The sequence below is a fragment of the Biomphalaria glabrata genome, chromosome 11, assembly GCF_947242115.1.
Source record: "Biomphalaria glabrata chromosome 11, xgBioGlab47.1, whole genome shotgun sequence".
In the NCBI taxonomy this organism is placed as follows: domain Eukaryota; kingdom Metazoa; phylum Mollusca; class Gastropoda; family Planorbidae; genus Biomphalaria; species Biomphalaria glabrata.
This window is the reverse complement of record NC_074721.1, coordinates 11,572,501-11,585,864: the sequence shown is the minus strand read 5'-3', so window position 1 is coordinate 11,585,864 and position 13,364 is coordinate 11,572,501. Positions and strand designations below refer to the sequence as shown.

The window sequence follows — 13,364 nt, the reverse complement described above, 5'->3', positions numbered from 1 at the left end:
TTGACTGAACCGATGCAGTGTTTGTTGTTTACAAAACAAAAGTACTTTAAAAACAAATTGTAAATTATTAATATTAAATAACAAACTCGCATCGAATCACAAGAGAGGAGAATTAGAAGTGTGTGAGAGAGAGAGAGAGAGAGAGAGAGAGAGAGAGAGAGAGAGAGAGAGACAGAGACAGAGAGAGAGAGAGAGAGAGAGAGACAGAGACAGAGAGATAGAGATAGAGAAAGAATAAGGAACAGTAAGAATATAGACGAAAACAGAGGCGTAGCTAGGGTGGGGGGAGGGAGGGGGGAATTCGAAAATCCCCCGAGCCCCCTAAATGAGTTTTTTTTACATCAAATATTAAATATTACGCAAAATGCAATGGCCCCCAAAGAGGTCAAGCCCCACGGGCCCGCAAATGATGGCGAAAAAAGCTACGCCACTGGATGAAAAGAGGGAAATGCGTGATGAAGATATGAATAAGAAAGAAAGAAGCACTATCACTGTGGGTGATATTCAAAACAAAGAACGCGTTAGAATGAATTCACGTCACTAAGCTTGTCAACAAAAGCATTAATTAGATCTCCACTCTGTTACATTGGCCTCTAAGTATCAACACAGACATTAATTACAAGATTACATTTTAAATTGATTAGATTTAGTTTAGATTACAAAGATCGGTTGACCAGGGGAAAAAAAAACAAAAACAAAACAAGTTCATAACTAGAATAATTCACATCCAGTTAGAACAAAGCTTACGTATTGGTTTAACTCAAAAAGTATACATGTATACCTCACACTATTTCTGTCTGATGCCTAGACTTTCTTTGAACATTCCCTTGTAAACAATCAATGTTTACATCATACGAAACAACACTAGATCTATAATATATCCATAGATCTATAGCGAAATAGTCTCCATTGAAATACACGCAAAAATTACACTAGTCCTAATGAAAGCAGGGTTAATAGAGATCTATGTTATTGATATCGCAAGGTTTAAGGTCCGAAAACATTCCTTAGTTAGTGTGTCAACAGAATCAGAATAAACTCCAGTCCTCTTTAGGTCATGATGGTCAACACGGCAAATGTCACATCGTTAGATCATTCGCCCTCCAGTGGGCTAAGAAGGAATACATTTACCTGATCGGATACGTAGATCTTGATCTAGGTAGTTCACAGCCTTAGTGGAGGTACGAGGGGCAGGGGGACCATGTAACACTACAGCCAGTCAGGGCACTCCATGGGTAGCGAAGCGACGGCAAAAAAAAAAGCTCGCACACCTGTAGGAGACGCAACCAATCGCCGGTTCGCAGTTCTCGTCATCGCTGCGTTGTAAAAGATTAAAGAAATATACCGTAGGATATAAAACAAGCTAGGCTTCCTTACGCTACAGTCGACCCACGTCCCCAAAGAAGTCACAATAATAAAAATTCTTAGTCAACTTTAAAAATAATAATATAAATACCAGTATATTTTAGTTGTTAAAAATGATTCGAAGTCTCATAAAATGATTTAAGACTTCTTGTGTTTTATTCTAGATGTTTATAGCTTACCAGTTTCTCTTCAGTCCGTAACACTGTAATACTAATAGTTAAATCAGCAGATTGGTGTGAAAATAAGAGAGCTTGGCATAATATATATATATATATATATATATATACAGGGATTTGTGACGGTACACACCGGTACGGCGTACCGGCACCTTTTTGAATGTGGGGAAAAATTATTACTTTTCTTGTATTTTAGCGTATATTATTAATTTATTCGTAGTTAAAAGTTAGGCAATCAATCACTGAGAACCGGCACCTAATCACTAAGTACCGGCACCTATTTTTTACTAAGAGAGATAGATAGAGAGAGAGAGAGAGAGAGAGAGAGAGGAATAATTCGGAGTTTTATTACTTGGTACTAGATTAGTTAATATATATATATATATATATATATGGTATAATGGCGTACTATTCATAAACACATAATTTGTTACTATGTTAATAAGAAAGTAGGACTGAGATAGTTACCGAGTACAACTATCTTCATTTCAAAAGATGGCTCAATGTAAATAGCAGAAAAAATCTCGGATCAAATAAACAAATCCTGCCCCCCCCCCCCCTGTAAAAAGTTTCAGCGTATTCACAAGAGACACTAAATATAAAAATACTAGTTTCTTTATTACTTTAATGTATATCTCCCTTAAAAAAATTACGTAAGAGACTGACTATAACAGTGTTTTTGTTTTAAAGAGCGTTAAAGTAGAATCACTACATTTTGAGTACATATAAAAATGTGTAATAGTTGTTAACCAAATTTTAAAAAATTGTTTTGTTTTTTTTCATTTAATTCAGTGTTTCCCAAACTTTTTCCTTAACGGAATACTTCGCACAGTCTTAAGTATTTAGCGGAACACTTTGCTTATTATTTTAGAGAGATTAATTCACGTGGTGGCCTACTAGTTAGTTATTCCAGTAGTTGTTGGGTGATCTATTTAGGCCTTGCAGAATACTAGGGTTCCGCAGGACACAGTTTGAGAAACACTGATTTCATTAAATAATAAAAGCACAATTTAATGTTTATTAATAGTTAACAATTTAACAATTTTATTTGTTTTGCCACAAAGCCAAGTGCTACATAGACAGTCAAAATTACAAATAATAATACGTACATATAAAGATAACAATAAATTGAAAGTAATAACTACGAAGTTGGTGAACCTAATCCCAGAGGTCCACGAAAAGTTCATGGACGTGGACTTGAAAAGAAACAACTTTTATTTTCTCCCATAGTGCCCGCAGTGACGTACTCTATCCATCGTTCTGCACGCTTGTATAGGGAAGTAGTGCGGCGAACGACGTGCCGGCAAGTTGTCTAACAACACACCGACAGCCAAAGGTTGACACATTCGAGTCGTCTGCTAGTCTGTCTTCTCGGGGGCAAAGTTGGCACGCTACCGGGTTGCATCAATCTTCAGTTGTGAACTTCAAATAAATAAAAAAGCATATAGACTGGATCTACACTCCATTGTAACTGTATTGGAGGCGCCCCACGTTATACTTTTTACAATACCTAATTCAACTCTTAGCTTCGTGGGAACTAAAACATGGGCTCAAAACTTAAAAAAAAAAAAACCTGGGTGGACACGGATATCAAAAACGGCTCTAAAGATTTTCCAAGAAATTTGACAATTGGTGTAAATTGTTGGGAAAAGAATTACTAGCCCGGTGGCCACACTTGGAAATGATCCTTTTTTTAATTATTATTTTACATTCATTTGTTATTTAGAGAAAAACCATCACTCTATATGTTGTATAAAGCAAATATTGTCTTGAAAAAAAACAAAAAGTATTTTTGATGTTTTTTTCTTTTTCTTTCTTCCAGACAAGTGATTGTAGATGTGATATTTGTGTTTACAAGATGGTACACGAATACTGTACAAGTGACTATTAACCTGTTAATATCGTCCACCACATTGCAATCTGGATTATTTTAATTAAAAGCAGGCATTACATTTAGGTACAAATGTCTAGCCTCTTCCATTGGATGGAATTGGTTTTAAAAATATTCGCAATTGTGTTTAGGAACTATGAGTTATGTGTGTTTATAAACTTTATAGTTTCTTCTTCACAATTCGTATGTTATACAGTGAAAATTTCTAGTGGTTAATTTTGTAATTACAACAGTGGTTGTTGTTGTTGTTGTTTTTTTTAAAGATAGAATTCGCTATTGTGTTTGTGCGGTTATTGTGTCACATTGCATTAAGAGGTCACATACACAACAATATTGTGTGTAGTCGTCTCTGTGGCGCAATCGGTTAGCGCGTTCGGCTGTTAACCGAAAGGTTGGTGGTTCGAGCCCACCTAGGGACGAAATTCAATTTTTACATTTTTTAATTTTTATTTTGTAAAATTTAATTTCACGTCGATTATAATTTTGTTAAAAAAAAAAAAATACCGGGTAATTATAACAATAGTAATAATACGTTTATAAATGACCTACGACAATCATGTACGTATACTAACATAAATTGATATTTTTTAAAGTTTATTTTAGTTTATTCAATAATGGTTTAGATCTAGGTACAAAGGCTTACTTACGCATAAGTCCGTAGCCTACAAACAAATCTGACACAAAGAGACACGCTTTCGGAAATCTGTAACTACGAGTAAGACATCCGCTAGATCACAGGTTTTGTTATCGACATTTCAATGTAACAGACTTACGTACGCATCCCGCGCCGTAACTGACGGACAACACGTAACTGACGGACATCACAAACTGACAGACAGAAATAACAGGTAGGCCTAATATTGAAATTTCTTAATAAACCACTAAATAAAAAGGTCTATAAAGCTTTAATTTTAGAATTCAGCCCCTTCGTAATTGCTTTACAAAATTGTAATGTACGGAAATGATTTTAAATCGTTATTCTTATTAGCTGACATTCCATTTATAATTCGTATCTTTAATTAGCCTACATCTGAAATTCACCATAAGAAAATACTAATCTAGAAATACATTTTCAAATTTCAGATTTCATTAAACTACATCTTCATGTAATTCCAGAAACAAGTTTGTACTTTCTCTGTCACGTAGGCGTTGGCCAGCTTTGTGGAAGTTACAGACAAATATGAGAAGGGAGATAAATGATACATTCAATTAAAGATTCTGTTTGTTATTTCATATATCTATACAATTAGATACACTATGCGGAGAACCTACAGTGCTTGAAGGGCGGCCTTAGTGGTATGCAAACTAGGCAGCAGCTTAAAGATTTAATTGGTGTGGGCATCGTTAGGGAAAAATAAAAATTTGAGACAAAATTGTCTAACTTGGATCAGATCTCAGACTTAGAAGAGCACTATGACTCTTATGTTTACTAGTCTAACTCTGGCTCTACAGAGGAAATTGCGATATATGAATTTTACTTATTTGTCGATTTAAATCAGTGGTTCCCAAACTGTTTTGTCTCGTAGACCCCTTGCCATGTTTTCTGATTTTCGGTAGACCCCCTACATATTTTGTTTTGCATTTTTAAATTCATTTACACTTTTTTGAAAACTAATTTCCAATTGTTATGAATTATAGAGTGAAAAAGCAACATCATAAGTTATAGAGATCTATCTTTTTTATTGATAAGATTCAAATTTAAACCAATTAATATTTATTACTGGAATCCCCAAACTCGCTGGAAATGTGTTGTTCTTTTTTATAGCAAGTTTATCCTTTGCTATGGATATTACATTTCATATAGGAATTTCTTGTTCTATGAAGTAGTCCTTCAAACATTAACTATTAGTTAATTATTTAATTAGTTTGCCTTAATTGTAAAAGTTTTCGCTAAGAGCAGTTTCTTGTGTATTTCTTGATCATTCATGTGTGGCTCAAATATTGGGGCTGCGGAACTGTTTTTACTAAAAGGAGAAGGAGTGAAAGTGAGTTATAACTGGCGCCTAAACCAGTGAGCTTTTGGCAGGAAAGGCTCATTAGCCTTGGCTTTCTACCTACCTAGCAGAAGGAAAAAATGAATTCAAAACTCTGCTGCCTCGCAGTTATACCCAAATATGGGAAAGGTTTCATGGGTTATCCCTGAAAAAAAATAAGGAGCAGACACAAAGACTGCGACGCCGCCGATCCCAAACTCGTGTGCAAAGAATTGCATAAGAAGCTTTTACTTGTACAACTCATGCCACCTATGAGCCCATGAACTATATTGTTGCTTTAAAAAATTCTTTTAATAAAAATCAGACGTAGGTTTGTGTAAAACAGTTGTAAAACTACAACAGCTGGTAAAATCAATGTTTTATCTATAGTATTTTTCCGTATTTTGCTATAAGTAAAGAGATAGTGTAAGACGCTCACAAACCATCATCTTCTCTATATGATGTCTAAGAGATTCTGTGGGTCTATTCTGAAATTTAGGCCTATCTTTGAGTGTTCGAAAGATTTTCAAATCTTCATCTGTTTTGTCAGGGTGGCATTGTCTAAAATGATCTTCTAGTTTAATTAGTTTCATATCGCCATAAAAAGGCACTTAGGCAACCACTAGTTTGACAAGGAAGAAATGAATCCCAATTTTAAATAATCAAAGCTGTAAAATCTACATTATTTTTGTGAAACATTAGTTACATATAGACAAAATTAAGCTATGCTATTTATATAAGTATTGAAATTAAATACAACATTTTTTCGTTTGAATAGCAGGATAAATATCTAATGGATTAACTAAGGTAAAAATAATATATTAGTGTATGAAAGAAGTACATTAATGGGATATAAAAATTAAAGTCACGACCTGCTAAAATGAAATCTATTATCGTAGACCCCAGTGGACATCTCATAGACCCCCTATTTATTTTTTCCCTTTCGTAGACCCCTTGGAAGTCTTCGTGGACCCCTGGGGGTCTATATAGACCACTTTGGGAATCACTGATTTAAATATAGACGGGCAGGTTTTTAATAAATTATGTAATTTGTTTCTTTTTCTATTTTATTTTATTTGGGACCACCAGTTTCACTTCGCCTAGCCTCCTAGGGCCTCCAATAATCCAAGACTGCCCGTCTTGCTTGTTAAGAATAAGAATATCCACTTTGACATAAGTTCAAATTATTCTTTAAAATTAATCGCCATTTGCTACTTACGTATCCTTATCCCACTCAATTAAGACTAGAATTGTCGCTAGATCTAGATTCTACCTAGATTGTAACAGTTCTCAGACCAGTGACTTTTTCATTGTTGTCGTTTTCAAATATTTTTTGTTTTGTTTATGTAGGTCATTTGACGTTGATAAGGAGGGCTGGGGATAATATACTCGACCGATTGACCCGGAGATAAATTTGAAGTTCTATGATGGAATTCCAACTCGGAAGGAAAAGATAATGGAAGTACCGCAGTTAATACAGGAAGTGGATTGGGCTAATCCAATGCTGTTTCTGTCAAGATGTTTAACAGTAGTGGACTAAAGACAAGACTTAAGGTGTCAAAACCATTGAAGTTAGGCATGAAAACACACACACACACACACACACACAAGCACACGTCCTGGCAATTGAGTACTGAACTGGTCTGCAGCTCTGTCCGTCACTTCCCCCCCCCCTTTTTTTTTTCTCACTACCCCTCTCCCAGTCTCGATCCTTTTTAGTCTGAATGATGTTTGTCCGGAAGCAGCAGGAGCCTGGCCAATGAAGTTAAACCTGTTTATTTAACCTGCGCATTAGGAGAGGTTTCAGATGGACTCCATGTTGACTGACCAGGGCAAAGAGAAGGAGATGGTAAGACGGGACAAAATGTTGTTTGGGAAGGGGGGGGGGGGGAAGGGGCTACTGTTACAACGTGTGGACAGAAACACATTCGCATTTCCTTTTTGGGGCACGATGACTTCCGCTATGTGTAGAGTCAAGGGGCAGTTGTTTTAGAAAAGTGTTAGACACACGATGAATGTCTATAGAGTTGTGTAACTAGGTCAATTGATGGCAAGGGAATACAGCAGTATTGTTGTAAGGACGGATAGAGGAATTGTTGAATGGCTGGATGTATAGAAAGACACACTGATCAACTAGCAGACAGAGACAGACAGACAGACGGACGGAGACAGATAGATAGATAGATAGATAGATAGATAGATAGATAGATAGATAGATAGATAGATAGATAGATAGATAGATAGATAGATAGATAGACAGACAGAGATAGATAGATAGATAGATAGATAGATAGATAGATAGATAGATAGATAGATAGATAGATAGATAGATAGATAGATAGATAGACAGGTAGTCAGTCAGACAGACGGACAGATAGATAGATAGATAGATAGATAAACATTCAGATAGTCAGTCTGATAGAAAGAGAGACAGAGAGACAGACAGATAGATATATTGATAGATAGACAGATAGATAGAGATATATAGAGAGATAGATAGATAGATAGATAGAGAGATAGATAGATAGAGAGATAGATAGATATTTGGGAGAACCAGGAATATAACATTTAAACAATCACAGAGCAAACATGGATATAAAATAGCAACTCAAGTGAGGACGCAACATTAATGAGATACAGAGATAAACAGATAAATAATATGTATGTATGTCTACCTATCTAGTAGATGAGTGGATTGTCTTTCTATCCATTCATACTATACAAATACTATAGGCCCTACTTAAACGGAACTGTTGAACTTTCTCTTAATTAGCCTACAGGAATTCTCGGAAGGTCGAAGTGCTCCATCTCAAAATTATGTTGCTTCCTTGCTAAAGGGAATCAGGGAAGGGGACAAAATGATTGTTTCTAGAGTTGTCTTTCTTTCACATGTCATAAATCACGAACAACGTGAAATTTATTAATTTAAAGCAGCAGATATACAATAATTGTCCTTCTTAGTTCATGAAAGATGTTGCAAGGGACATAATCGGGTTATAATTTAAGACTTTTTGTTGCTGGTTGTAACCAGGAGTTGCCGGACATAAACATTAACCCTACAGTCTTCGTTTTGTTATATGTCAGGCTTGACTTGTACAACGAAAAAAACGGGTAGACTTAGTTTGAAAATATACGTGGGCAAATATTTACATACTTACGTTCAGTGCAGATGCACGTAGAGCTAAAAATGCATACTTTTTTTTTATTGTTTCTGTGTAGGACAGTCTAGTGACTGTACAATATTTAGAACTCCAGCACTAGACTTCCAACTGGAGCACTAGACTTCCAATTTGAGCACTAGACTTCCAATTCGAGCCACTAGACTTCCAACTCGGGCAATAGGCTTCCAGTTTGAGCACTAGACTTCCAATTTGAACACTAAACTTCCAATTTTAGCACTAAACTTCCAATTTGAGCACTAGACTTCCAATTTGAGCATTAGACTGTAAAGATCTACATGCTGATTGTTGAAGCCAGTAATTATAATTTCGATTGATCATTGATTTGTGATGAAAGATGAGTACAGTCTCAATCTATGTGTAGGCTAATCCTAATAAGTCCTAAATGAGCACAATATCATTTGATGTGTTACAAAGATATGCAGAATATAATGTATGTCAACAAGGCAATTTTCTATTCTATTAAATTAAAAAGTAGAAAGTAAGGTGTATGTCCATTATATTATTATGGAAATAAAAAACGTTTGACCAATCTTGATGACATAGATAATAACGGTTGTCTTAGGATATTTCAAGTCGCCCTTGCTTAACCGGATAAGAACTGAAAAGAAGAAGAATTGTCAGATAGTGCAAATAAGACTATCTATTAAGGCTAGGAGGCGGGGATGGGAGATAGAAGTGATACTCGAATTTACGGGCCGGTCCAAATCAACGTTATAGAAACTAGAATTCGTTGGCCAAAATGAATATACGGGGAAGCGTTTAATTGTGGGCGTTTTTATTATTATTGTTAGCCTATAAGTAAAAAAAAATATGGAAGGGTTCGTGAAAAAATAAATAATACATAGCATGGGAAAAAAAATAAACGCGCGCAACAGATGCACAATGCAAGTAGTTCATATATGTATACATTTATGTATAAGAAGAAAACCACAAGTAACAAATGCATCTAGATCTACTTCAAGACAACTGCATAACATTTTTAGTTATTGACACATTGCTTTTTGAAACCTTAAGTAAATTCTTTTGAAACGTTAAAGTTTCAAAGATAGTTTTCAAAAGATACATTGAATTGCCTCAAAAGAACTAAGTTTAATAATATATGTATGCCGCCCTTACCTCTAAAGCAGAGGTGGGCTCATTACGTCCCTCGGACACCCACAAATATTAGGTGTGCCCCTAGATTTTATTGTTTTAACTCTGCCATAAGCACCGCCATCTAAGCTAGCGCAGAAGGTGCGCACTGTTATAGACTAGACTGAAAAGGATGTCAACATTAGAAGGAAGAGAACTATATCCGCCCATGTCTAGAGCCGCCGACGTGAAGAGGCTGTGTTCAAGGCAGATATTGCTTCATGTACTTGTGATGTCCTGTAACTAAACATCGTTGCCTCGTTGAGTTGCCTCCCTTAAGTTATTACAATATGTATCTACAAAGTGCTTATATATTAAAAATAATTAATTTTCAATATCTATATTCTTTAACGCTTAACTTTTGTCCTTTTTGTTGTGTATAGATATTGATGTAATTAAAAAGATACTGAATAAAAAAAATAAATTAAAAAGTCCTTGCTGAAGACAGAGACAGACGGGGAAAATAGGACACATTAAATGCAACTGTTTAGTCTGCATTAGGTGTGACAAAACTTGCAGGCCGTTGTTGGGTGTGTTGTCTGGATGGTCCTGTTGTGCAGGCCGTTGTTGGGTGTGTTGTCTGGATGGTCCTGTTGTGCAGGCCGTTGTTGGGTGTGTTGTCTGGATGGTCCTGTTGTGCAGGACGTTGGCATAGGAAGAAATGATCAGCATTTCTGAAAGAGCCTTACAAAAAAACAACCTTTGGACTCGAAAACAAAACCTAAAAATATATATGCTTTAAATCGTATTAGTTTATACCCCAATTAATAGTTAAGCTCACTTCTGTTTATAGCAGTAAAATTTATATTTAAAAAAACTGGCCACGTACACACTAATAGCTATCATAAGGAGAAATTAGAAAAGGCGAAGACTTTGTGAAAAGATTTATCTTCCATGAACATAGCTCCTGGGCATTGCCTGGTGTAAAGATCTATCTTATTTTTATTTTTTTTGTTTAAGTGTTAAGCGAGATAGAAATATCTTTCACGCTCGATTGGATCGCTACCTCTGTAGGTCATACAACCCGGTAAGCAAATCAAGTGTGGAACAGCTTCTGACGTTAAAGTTAGTGGTAAACGGAGTTTGACGTCTATTGTGTAAATAAATACCACAGCTGGGAGAAAATGGCGCAGGGTAAGCGTATAGCGGGGGAGATGGCTTAAAGAAAGGTCCAGGCATCAGTAGGATAGTGTATCACGCTCAGGAAATAGACTAACAAATCTGCATGGAGTGTACAACGTGTCTTTAGTAACGTCTCTTTAGTCACATGAAGTCAAACAAGGGGGGAAGATGGTATTCTGAGACTTAAACACGCAATAGAAAAGAGAATATTAAAAAAACAACAACAAAGCTTTACTAAGGGAAGGAACCTCTACGTACTGCCATTTATCTGAAAATTACTGGGTTTATCCCCCTTCCTGCTATATAAAACAAAATTAATTAATTAGTATTAAAATAATTAACTAATTGGTTAATTTTTTATTGAATCGTGTATTGTTATCAAATACAAATAATTATGCCGAATTTCAACTTGACCCGAGAATGGGGAAGTGGGAGAAAAAAAATTTTGTCAAAAATTAATAAGGGGACTAAATTCATATATATCCACATCTCATTAAGTAGCATTTATTTCCCCTTATTTCAAAATCAAACAAAATAAGTCATCACTAACAATTAATTAATTCATGTTCTGTCAGGTTTAATGAATAATTGTGCAAAGTTATAACTTGATCGGGAAAAAAATAGAATGGGATAAAAAAAAAACGTTTTAGCTTTTGACCAGACAGACAGAGTGAGTTGATATAAGCTTTGTAAAAAAAAAATCAAATTGAATAGTATGAAGATATTTAGCTCAAAATTTTACTAATGGATGGCTGCCTGGTAGTGTGGTTTGCGCTCTGGACTGTCGTTTCGATGGTCCGGCGTTCGATCGCTTCCCACTGCTATAGATTGCTGCCCAAATTTGGAATTGTGTGTGATGATCCTGATTTGTGAATGAAAATTTGAAGTTTAGAAGCCAACGTCAGAGAAATTTTGAGATAGTTGTAGATCTTACACCAAGGGTGGCCAACCTATGGTGCATGCACTAAAAGTGGCGCATTGCACTGTTACCAATGGTGCATTTTACCCCCGAGAACAAATAAAGAAAAAGCATGCCTGTTTGCAATACATTAATATAACCGATTTCTTTTTTTAAAAAAAAGCTCACCAGGAATTTAATTTACTAGCTATTACGCTTAGATCGACCGACATGTTAATAAAACTATTCAGACCAAAAAAAAAACATCTTGGTTTTATGTTATTTTTGTAACATTTATTTTATTTTAAAGTTACATATTTGGTATTATTTTAGTTCCTATCTTTTTGCAGGAGTGACGTTAGAGCTTGTTAAAAAACTACGTACATAACGGTTACGAATTAGTCTTATGTTTTCCAGTCCAGATGTACTGTTTATAGTTCTGTGCTTTCAGCTTCATCCGAGAAAGGGAAGAGGAAGAAGTAAAGCGTACAAAATGTGTACCAGATAGACAGACAGACAGACAGACAGACGTAGTGAGTTGATAGAAACTTTGTAAGTAAAGAAGTATATTGTATGAAAGCTGCCTGTAGTTGGATTTCCATATTACTTACCACTAAATACAATTGGACCTCATTCACCAATCGTAAACAAACAACATTTAGCCACGTGATTCTATATATATTCTATACAAATTATATAATCCATAGTGGCTGTCACGTGATACGTATTTTTCATTGTTTTATCAATATTATGACATGGCTAAATGTGTTTATTTACGATTGGTGAATGAGGTCCATTGTTGAGAGTGTCCAAGGGCAATAACAGAGAGACATTTATAATAGTAGAATTCTTTGTATCCCCAAACCCTCTTTGAAAACAAAGTAGAAGAAGACTTATAAACTGGATTTATTGGAATAGGGAATGACACGTGTAGACCGATATGTTATATAAGTGTATGTGTGTCAGCCAGGGCAATGGTTTTCTCTAATGTGCATCCCTGTGTCCTGTAAACTATAAACTATAAAGCCACGGAGACACTCTGCTCCTTAGATTTCTCTGCTGTGTCCGGATTGTCGCTCAGCGGGCGGGTTCATTACACGAAAGAAAAAAAAAAGAGCACTGTGTGTATGTATATGTGAGCTGTGTGTGTGTGTGTATGTATATGTGAGCTGTGTGTGTGTGTGTGTGTGGTGGGGGTAGAGGAGAGGGATCATAGGAAACTAATGAACGGTAGCGTCACGAAAGTCTTTCTACTGCCTGGAGGGGAGGGGGGAGACATGGTCACGTGATAAAAAGGGTTAAAAAAAAAAAAAAAGTCCAGGAGACACAACTGTTAAATAATACAGTCCCAACAGACCCCCCGCAAGGTTACCAAGCAGAACAATGGAGAGGGTCCCAACTGCACCCTGGAACGACTTTCTCGGTTGGAATTTAATAATGGGTACTGGCAAAAGGTTTGTGGTCCCCCGTGACGGATCCAGTTCACTAAGATGACTTTTCATGGACCTGCTGCAGTTCAGGGCAACTTGAAGGTTGGATAACAAAACACTTAAGACATCAATAACGTCATTACTACAGGGGATTTTCTTCCCACCTGACTGACAATGTTTACATCTACCATTCGCA

General features: G+C 35.9%; 1 protein-coding gene and 1 non-coding gene across 8 annotated transcripts in view; one reads left to right on the top strand and one right to left on the bottom strand.

Moving 5' to 3' along the window:
- Positions 1 to 13,364, bottom strand: part of LOC106054815 (F-box/LRR-repeat protein 7-like) — a 111,576-nt gene that overhangs the window by 61,802 nt on the left and 36,410 nt on the right. The window contains exon 1 of one of the 7 annotated variants that reach the window (XM_013210851.2): positions 748 to 1,220. The exons of 4 other annotated variants lie outside the window; for them this stretch is intronic. The gene's annotated coding sequence lies outside the window, so the exon portion shown is untranslated. Of the gene's footprint in view, positions 1 to 747; positions 1,221 to 13,364 lie in introns of those variants that run through there. 2 more of the 7 variants (XM_013210850.2, XM_056003782.1) reach the window with 2 other exon arrangements.
- Positions 3,778 to 3,851, top strand: Trnan-guu (transfer RNA asparagine (anticodon GUU)). The gene has a single exon. It is a non-coding gene; the product is annotated as a tRNA-Asn (tRNA).